We start from the raw sequence: 9,616 nt of genomic DNA, 5'->3' as shown, positions 1-9,616 counted from the left end.
TACCTGTATCCATGGAGCCCTAATGGAATGCAGTTTTTTGCACTTTAGTTCTATGGAAGTCTTTCTGAGGTCATACTAGCCGAGACAGTGCCAGCAATAACCTTAGCATTTGGATATATGATTTCTGTTCTGGCATTTATCTTATGGTTGAAGTGTTATTTTTGTGCTTTGTGAAATAGTGTGGGACTAACCAGACATGATAAGCATTAGTAGGGGGTTAGCTCATATACTTTGCTAAGTATAAGAGGGAGAAGACTTCTAAAGAATGTGTTTACTTTACCTATCAGTGCACCATGTAAATGGCATTAAAAGACAGTGACTTACATTGGCCTGTTTGGAACGAGGAATGAATTCCACTACGAAAATGCTTAAACGCAAATATTTTTGGATATAGACTGTACGAAACAGCCTACAAAACTAGTTGTACTCTAGTTGAAATGTTCTTTGTATTGTACACCATGGTGGAGACCTAGACACTTTATGAGGTTTTGATTACTCTCAGTGTTCTGCTGGGGAAGTTGTGTTCCTCACTGTCTGTTTCAATGTCAATGTTTTCTGAGCCAGGAAGTGATGGAAAATCTCTCTAATTTGGGAAACACAAGACAAAGAAACAGAGGGGAAGGGTTAAAGCCCCTATTAGGTTCATATTGCTACTAGGATTCTTTTGGGGAGTCTTCTCCTGTCCTGTTCCTAAGGCAGGGAGAAACTATTTTATCTGTGACCCTGTGGGAGAGATTCCATTTACTATTCTGATGACTGCACCAAAGGTGAGGAAAATATCTCTAGCTGGGGACCCAGACAGCAATAAAAAACATAAAAAGGTTCTAACTATTCCCTAATCTATCCATTTTTATAAAGGGATCACTGGATTTACTCTAAAATGAGAAATTTGGTTTCAATTCATTCTGTCTTCCAATAAGCTAATTGGACCATATTGTAATTTCTAGTATTTTTCAGGAACTCTTATAACGCCTGTTTATAGAAAACAAAGGGTCATATTTATAGAGCAGTGAATGCGAGCATTTACAGTTGGTTAATCAATCCCTGAAAATAAAAGCACATGCACCTGGAAGTTTCACATGTAGTCAATATTTGGTGAATGTAATGTTCACAGCTTTATAAAGATGCCCCTATCCATATGAAGACTTAAGTAACTGCAAATTCAAAATACACTGTCAATACAGAGGTACAGTATGTGCTTGAAATGTCTATACTCTATTTTTAACCCTTTCCTTACCAGCAGCATCATTATTATGCACTGGTTAACTATTACTTTTTGGGGCATATTTGTAAGGTAGTAAATGTGACATTTAATAAATATTCACAGGTTGTTCATTATTACCTGTAATTTAAAACAAATGCATTAGGAAGATTTATCTGCAGTGAATATTTGATGAATGTCACTCTCGCTGCTTTATAAATATGTCCTATTTTGCCTCCGTAGTAATTTTTTTGCACTGTTTTTTTTTTTAAAGATTTAGATTGCTTTTATTTGTTATCTGGAGCTTCTCGATTGATGCTTTCAAAATGCCTCTCTACGTGCAAAACACAATGGGGGGAATTTATAACAACTTGAGCAGACAAAAACTGGAGCAGCTATGCATTACAACCAATCAACCTCTCTCTTCAGATTCTTCAGTTAAGATTTGGAAATGAAACAGACACTGATTGGTTGCCATGCACAGATGCTCCAGGTTTTGTCTACTCCAGTTTTTATAAATTCCCCTCAATGAAAGCGGAGCTGTGTAATCACTATGATTGGCTGTCTTAATGTTCATATGATTGGGAACCATACTAATTATTTCCTGATCAACTGCTGGCTGACTGATCAGTAAGTCAGTAAGTAAGAAACCCTGTTCTAAATCCTATGGCTAAAGAAGACCTAATGCCACATTTTGTAATAGTTTTGAATGAGTGAGGAAGCATCCAAACTCCTCTTGGATTTTTATTGCCGCCTGTGTCCCTGCTGGGGAGTTTCACCTTTTCTATTTGTCTTGGTGACAATTGTCACTAAAACAAAAAGTATTGAAACAACTGTAATGTTACAGTTGCACAAGAACAGGACTACAGGGAAAATAGCCTGTTTCTGGGAAAACAATCTATGGCTAGCCATACAGCTTTAGATTTTTCTCATTCAGCCCCATGAGTGTAATGAAAAAAAAAATAATTCAATTCAAGAGAGGAGATAATAATATAATAAGATAATAGGGAGATTGTGTATTAATCTCCCTTTGATCTCCACTGACAGCATTGCCATGCTGGTCCCAGCCCCACTGGGCACAGCCGATCTCGGGACCGGCAGCGGCGGCAATGGCGGGTGGGGGGGCCCGCACACCATAATCTTGGCTGCGCACGAGCGGGTGGAGGGGCAGGACATCTTAAGACGCCCTCCCGCTCCTGTAAGGCTCCCGTCCGGCCATTCACGAACGGCCTTGGATGGGAGGTGGTTAATTTTTCAGTCAACCTTTGTGGATCTGCATGGTGCTGACAGGGTCACCCATGGCTCAAATTTCTTTCTTTTGGCTGAAAGTCAAGCTATGTGTGGCCAGCTTAACTACTTGCTCCCCAGAGCAATTTCTTACATTTGCACACACGTGATAAAATCTGCATTTGTGGCTAGAAAACAGCTTCAGACCCCCCAAACAATTATATATTTTCTGAAAGCAGAGGCCCTGTAGAATAAAAAGATGCTAGTTCCAGTTTTTTATGTTGCACGGTATTTGTGCAAATGTTTATCAAACAAGTATTTTTAGGATAAAATACACTAAAATAAAATTTAGTGCACAGAAACAGAATATAATACCCATTTTGTTTTGGTAAAATATAAAATATGGGGTCATGCCGAGTAAATAGATACCAAACATGTTAAGCCTTAATATTGCGTGCATCCGCGAAACTGCAAAAAACTACAATGACTAAAATTTCCCATAGGCGACAGTTTAAACGCTCATCAGTTTAGTGTTAAAGTGATTGGTGGGCCTAGAATTATTGATCTCACTCCGACGCTCGTAACATGTGTGGCACAATTTTCGATTTTGCACGTAGGCGCATTCGACGTGTGTTTGCATTGTATGAGCATGCACATGGGGACGGGGGACTTAAAAATAATTATTTTTTTGCATTTTTTTAAATGTAATTTTACTTAAATTTTTACAGCAGCAGCCATGTTCTTGGTAAAACTACTTCCAGCAGATGACGTGTATTTACATGAACCTGCTGGAAGTGGTTTAGAGGTTATTACACTGACCTTCGAGAGATTTTTATTCATTTCCTATCAAGTACATACATAACTATTTGGCCAAATTGTTTGTGACAACGTTAGGGAATTGTGTTGCTATTGGTCTAGTGGTGGAGGTAAATGATAAAAAAACAAGGCCAGTACCTTGTCCCCCTGGAAAAGCACCCTCCCAATGTTGTGGATGTGCCCTGGTATAGTGCAGAGGTGGGCGCTCGCTCATCTTCCCCCTTTCCTGCCCAGCCAGGCTAGTTTTCAGATTAGGGTTTGGTATTTTAGGGAGGACCCCACTTTTTTCAGTTTTTCTGGCCGTTGGGGTCCCCTTTAAAATTCCTACCAGGCCTACCATTTTTTTTTTTTACATCGGGGGGCCCTCCTAACATTCCTTACCTAAAGGGTCTGGTATGACTTGGGAAAGGGGGACCCCATGCCGTTTTTTTTTAAATTCTTTTTTTACAGTCTGCAGACAGTTGGTCCTTTCTCCCCGCTCCGGCTGTGTCTTCAGCTCTACCTAGATGAAGCGTATGTGTTCAGCTTGACTGTGTGCTTCGGCTGCCTTCTGCTGCTGTACAGGTTATTGTAAAAAGCCTTCACAGCAGCCCTTCAGTTCGGCTGAACTGAAGGGCTCCTGCAGCCGAATCGAGCCAAAGAATTAGCTGAAGATTTGGCTAAATCCTTCGGCACCTTAGTGAATAACCGCCTGTGTGTCTTGTGGCTTTTCCAGGAGGTCTTCCAGCTGCTGTTCAGACACAGTGCAGGACCTGGCATTCACTATGACCTCTTGATTTGAGCTCTGCTGGCTTGTGGTCAATGACTTTCCACAATTCACTCTCACTATATCATTATGCTATTATATTTGCATAAGGGGAAGAGGCCATCACTGCTCAGAATATGTGGCTCCTCCCACTCTGGTCTTGTGCTCTCCTTCACTTTTGTTGACAGCAGCATTTTTTAAAAGTGGCCAATAAGAAAGGAGGAGAAAAGAAAGATTGGGTGAGCATCTGGTGGGGATAGAACTGCCAATTACATTCCTGGTTTCAAAGCAAGAAATAAAAAATATTTGTACGTCCTGTGAGGGACAGCTTTATTTTAGATAGACATTTATCTAATACTAATAGGCTCTAATTCTTCCACATGTTATGCAATATTCAAAATTAAAAGTTTTGGTTTTAAAAAAACTTTAACTATTTTCTCAATGCAATATAAGAATATGGTTTAATACCCAACCTATATGGTATATTTATTACATGAATACAATTTACAGGTGGATTTTACCAATTAAAAATGTATCAGACAGGAGGGTTGATTTACTAAAAGAATATAGAATGTTGGCTTTAAAAAGTGATTTTTTTTTTTGCTGAGCTGAGTAAATTAGATGAATCTGTGTTCACATTTCCTCTGTTCAGATCTGCGTTCAGTTTTTCTTTCCCCTCACACATGACTATTCAAAGTGAACGCAGGTTCACTTATTTACTAGCATCCTCTTTGCAAAATGAACATACACTTCACTTTATGAGCAGCCTCTACTTCTACAACACCACTGGGTATGTGTTTTGACTGAAGTGTTGCTTTTTATTTTCTCAATAGGAAATTTTCGGCTACAGATTAAGCATTCCTTGGATTGTACTATGTGTGATTGGCTATTGTTTGTCAGGTGGAATTCTTTTGCTGGTCTTTTATTGGAAGCCAGAGTGGAGCGTGTGGGGAAACTGTGTCCCATCCTCTTTGGAGAAAGCTAATGTGGTTTTACTTAGAACAACTGTAAGTAATCACATTATTTGCTACATTAATATATAATAGTGTAACATTCTGTAACTTGACATTTTTTTTAAATTTTTATTAATGAATGCTTTTTACACACTATTGCCACCAGTAAGTAATTTAATAAACTGACATTTACTAAATAATGGCAACCAACAGTGTTTTTATACATTGGTTATCATATATAATATTTAGATACATATTTATTTATCTCGCTCACAAAATGAGGGCACTGGTCTAGTTTTGATGTGGTAAATGTTTATATTTCTTTTCAAAGTATATTTTTTCTAATCACACTGCAATATGATCTTCCCAGAGCCAGGAAACACATAGCTAAGTTGACCAGATTTGTTTAGATAAAAAAGGGAATACATTGATATATTGGCAAAGCACAAGGGACAGTGCAATAATGCTGCTTATGTGTGCCCAAACCACTTAATACCAGTCTGTGACATCTGATCATCGGCATCGCCTGTGCCCAATACTGTTCCACACCTAACACAATCTTAGAGTTTCAAAAGAAACTGTCAGGATGAATAACGGAAGCAACCAATCCTGACTTGTTTTGCATGCCCTTGTTCACATGGGTTTCTGCCTGTATAAGAGCAGTATGTACAGCAAGCTTAACAATGCATTTTCAAAATTTTTGGGAAGGTTTGTTGAAGCCTTTAAAGTCCCATTCAGCTCCAGTTTGGGAAATGTTAAAGGATATTTATAATCAAAAACTCAAAATCAATATGTATTTCTATATTGCATTTCTATAAATTCCAACCCACCCCTAATAACCATATTGATCTAGAATTTTGTAAACCTACTTATTGAAGATGCCATTGGATGTACCTCATTGCACTGACACAATTTTACTCAGCCCTGCGAATATGCACTTCCTTTCTTCTGAACTACTACTCATTGTCTGAACAATTTAGCTTTACCAATGCATGATGGGATAAGTAATCTTGGGGAATCGAGTGGGCATCACATTAAGCAGCAGGGAAAGAGATGCAAAGCACACTGGGAGCCCAAGAGATTGTTGAAAGTGATGGGCAGACTGAAAGCAGCATATACTACATAAAAGGGATTTTGTTCAAGTAAGCTCCCACTGCATTATCAAAAACAACTATAGTGTGTATTTCTATTACAAAGCTGATGTAAAGTAAATGTTATATGTAGAATAGTATATGTTGGGACTTTACAACTCCTTTAAACACAGATCTTAATGGGAGTGCTGGCTGTCACTTTAATCAAGCTGATAACAGGTTTCACTAAGCTTCAGCACTACTTGTTTGTTGTAAGGTTGCTACCAACTTGTTTAAAGTGGCAGTCATCGCTTTCATTATGATCTGTGATTAAAATTCCTAGACATGTACATTTTGTTTAGTTACAAATGAATATTCATGAATTTCCTTAAATTTGGACATTTGAATGCATCGGAATTTTCTAATTCAAACGCGTCCAAATGAGAACTAATCCGAATTTTCCTTTAACGAAAACTCGGATCCATCTGAATTACGTTTAAAACAAAACTAAATCAGACATCTTTTTCTGGCCAATCAGATGTTATTTTTGGCTGTTAGAGGTTGCATTACAGGCAAGGTCATGTGACTTCCTGTTGTGGATCTTTCCGAAACGAAAATTTGAACAGATACGAAAACCGAATGCCGAACCAAATCGAATTTCGGATCCGAAACCCGAAAAACAAACAAAAGTAATACAAATCTGAATTGATCCAAAACAAATAATTTTTTGTGGGGTTACATGTCTACAAATTTCAAAACTGCAGTTCTTTAAAGGTTATGAAACAAATCTGCTTAAAGCTTCCCGAAAATGTCACAATTCCAAGTGTGCAACTCACCTAGTGATTAGAGGACTGGCAACTGGAGTAGTTAAAACAAGTTATTAATATTGAACGCAATTTTATCTAAAAGCATAAGATGTTTTGTATATTTTAATACAAAGTCTCCCTCAGAAATCTGTCTATAACAGTGCCTTACAAAGGGGTGCCTAACTGTTAGTTGTAAACAGGATGTTTTTCATGTGATCGAAGTGGCCCCCAATAAGTCCCTCATGGTAGGTATTTCTCACACACTGCACTTTTATAGTATATACAACAATTCATACAGTTTTGTGCAACCTTAAGCTATGTTGTGAAGTGGAAGAGCTAACTTCTGGTCCTCTGGGTATTTACAAGTACCACATACACTCAGATACAGAGTTTTCAGAGAACATAAATAATATACACAATTTAAAGTGTATGCCCAGCCAAAACTTTTCTTAGTTTTGCTTGGAGTAGGCAAAGGTTAGAACCCTACCAGATTTTTCTGCTATGTGAAACTCTGATAGAGAGATTTATCTTCACGTCCTGTCCTGCTGACAACATTTTACCAGACAGGAAGTGAGGGAAAGAAACACAGACAGAAATAAATATGCTTTTCTTTATTAGATCAGGGAAAGAACCAAACCTCCATCACATATTTAATTATGTCTGTGTCCCTGTTAAAGATTTCCCTCTGGAAGTGAGGGTAACATTTGCTAACTGGGTACTGAGTGGCAGTAAAAACCAGACAGAAGTTCTAATTCTTCCCCGCTCTATTCAAAAAAAGAGAACATGTTTTTGGCTTGACATACACTTGAACTCCTTTCTCGTAAAGGGTATTGTCTTGGTTTGCTCTCAGTTCAGATGTTCTTTTTCTTGAGATGTCTATATACAGTATAAAGCCACATTGTGTGCACCAATTGCCCTTGAAAAGCCTGATATTGCACTGTAATAGTATTTCATTTTGGCTAGGATGAAAGAAAGAAATACACCAGAAAGAAGGTACGCTGGATAACGCTTGATAAATTTAAAGACGAATTACAAAGTTCTGTCATCTCTGACGAAAATTCCGTTTTAAATAAAGCCATAAGAAGGCCAGATCTTAAAGTAAGCGAAGCTGTACATTTATATTTCTTTAAAAATGCAATTCATGTTAAATTTGCACAGAAATTTCAATAATTTCTTCTGGTTGAACTTGTTTCTAATTTTAGATGTTTAAAATGCTTAAAGCATACACTATAAATACACTAAACGGTGATGAATAAATTTTACCTTGAATGGACAAAGAATGTTTAGGTGCCCTGTATCTTGACTTTATGCAGTACCGTAGAATGGAGAGTGGCAACAGCTCTTGCCATAATCTGCAAATAGCATAGCATTTTTTGACATTATGGCAAACTTAACTTTGGGTTTTTCCTCCTCCAGTACGGACAGATCTCTGTGTTGCTCTGTCTCCATCTTCTCCACTGCTTCTTCTGTATCCAACATATTTCTTTAGTCATTAGAATATTACTTATGATGTAACTACTGCACATATGCTTTAGAGCAGGGGTGTCAAACTCAATTTAATCGAGGGCCGCATAAACATTATGGTTGCCCTCTAAGGGCCTGTAAGACTATATAAATGTATCTAATCTTTATCATAATTGCCTCTGCATTCGATTATCACTGGTTTTAGTAATAACTTAATACCTAGATCTGAAAGTAGAAGTCTAGGAAATGGCCTGGTGGGCCGAATTTGGCCCCTGGGCCTTGAGTTTGACACATGGGCTTTAGAGTAACATCATCCTGACACCTGGCTCCATTTTTTTAAGTGTTATCGTGTGGGCAATGAGTGTACACTGCACTGCACAGGAGAAAGAGGAAAACAGGATGTCTGTACATATTATAAAATTGGTTTGGAGTTCATGTTTTCTTTCTCATTCATTGAGGGACACAGGAATGCAGTAAACGTATATAGTTTTCATAAATCAAAGTTTTACAGGACTCTGTAAGTGTCAAATCCCTATATGTAAAGCCTTCTCCAAGGTTCCAAACACCGCCTCCCACTGATTCAATTACAGCACCAATTGAAAACTCATGCATACATTCATACCCCTTCTCCACTCTACAACTGGTTTGTCTTTGCCAACCTCCTAACTCATTTTCCACTATTGAGCTCCCAGACAAAGGGAAGACACATTAGGGATACTGCCTCAGATCATATCTGTTCTATTATTTCCAAGTTTCTTTACCCATACATTTGGAAAGTTGTTGAAAAGCGAACAATTCCTGCAAGACTTCCAAACTTTTGAAAAAGAAAACACAAATGAGTGCTGCCATTTATTGAGCTTTTTTAAATACAGTTCACACAGTGTTAATTAATTTGTTCGTATGTTACCTTTACAACTCTGTATGTATCTACATTGAATTTGTTGTGTATCGTACAATGCTTACAGCATTTGTACCTTCCTTGGGATTTGCTGAATTTAGCTACATTTGTACACATGTCAATTGTACAGAAAACAGAAACAAAATAATAATGAAGTTATCACTTTTGTACATTTTGAGATTTAGTGCTCCCCCATAACCTTGCTACCCTAGGCACTGGCCTACGGTCGCCTTTACTGCAAACACAACCCTGTCTATAATAGACAGGGTAAATCAAAATGTACTATATATTCAGACAGAACAGGAAATTCATGTAGGATGACACATTATTGGTGCTTTTTACAGGTTAAATTTATTAGAGTTCAGAAAATTCAATTTGTATGAAACTATGCTCAGAAAAGGTTTGAAAACATTGGGTAAGTATAAAAATAACTAAA

At 37.7% G+C, this 9,616-nt stretch overlaps 1 protein-coding gene across 1 annotated transcript in view; it reads left to right on the top strand.

Moving 5' to 3' along the window:
- Nucleotides 1–4,834: 4,834 nt before the first annotated feature.
- The window catches only part of LOC108795674 (probable cation-transporting ATPase 13A4), a 60,729-nt gene continuing 55,947 nt past the window's right edge, over nt 4,835–9,616 (top strand). The window contains exons 1-3 of the mRNA XM_018566970.1: nt 4,835–4,996; nt 7,782–7,916; nt 9,525–9,595. The gene's annotated coding sequence lies outside the window, so the exon portion shown is untranslated. The remainder of the gene's footprint in view (nt 4,997–7,781; nt 7,917–9,524; nt 9,596–9,616) is intronic.

This window comes from Nanorana parkeri, unplaced genomic scaffold (assembly GCF_000935625.1).
Source record: "Nanorana parkeri isolate BGI_ZX_2015 unplaced genomic scaffold, ASM93562v1 scaffold29, whole genome shotgun sequence".
Lineage (NCBI taxonomy): Eukaryota > Metazoa > Chordata > Amphibia > Anura > Dicroglossidae > Nanorana > Nanorana parkeri.
The sequence above is the reverse complement of the archived record's forward strand: the minus strand, read 5'-3'. Positions and strand labels throughout refer to the sequence as shown.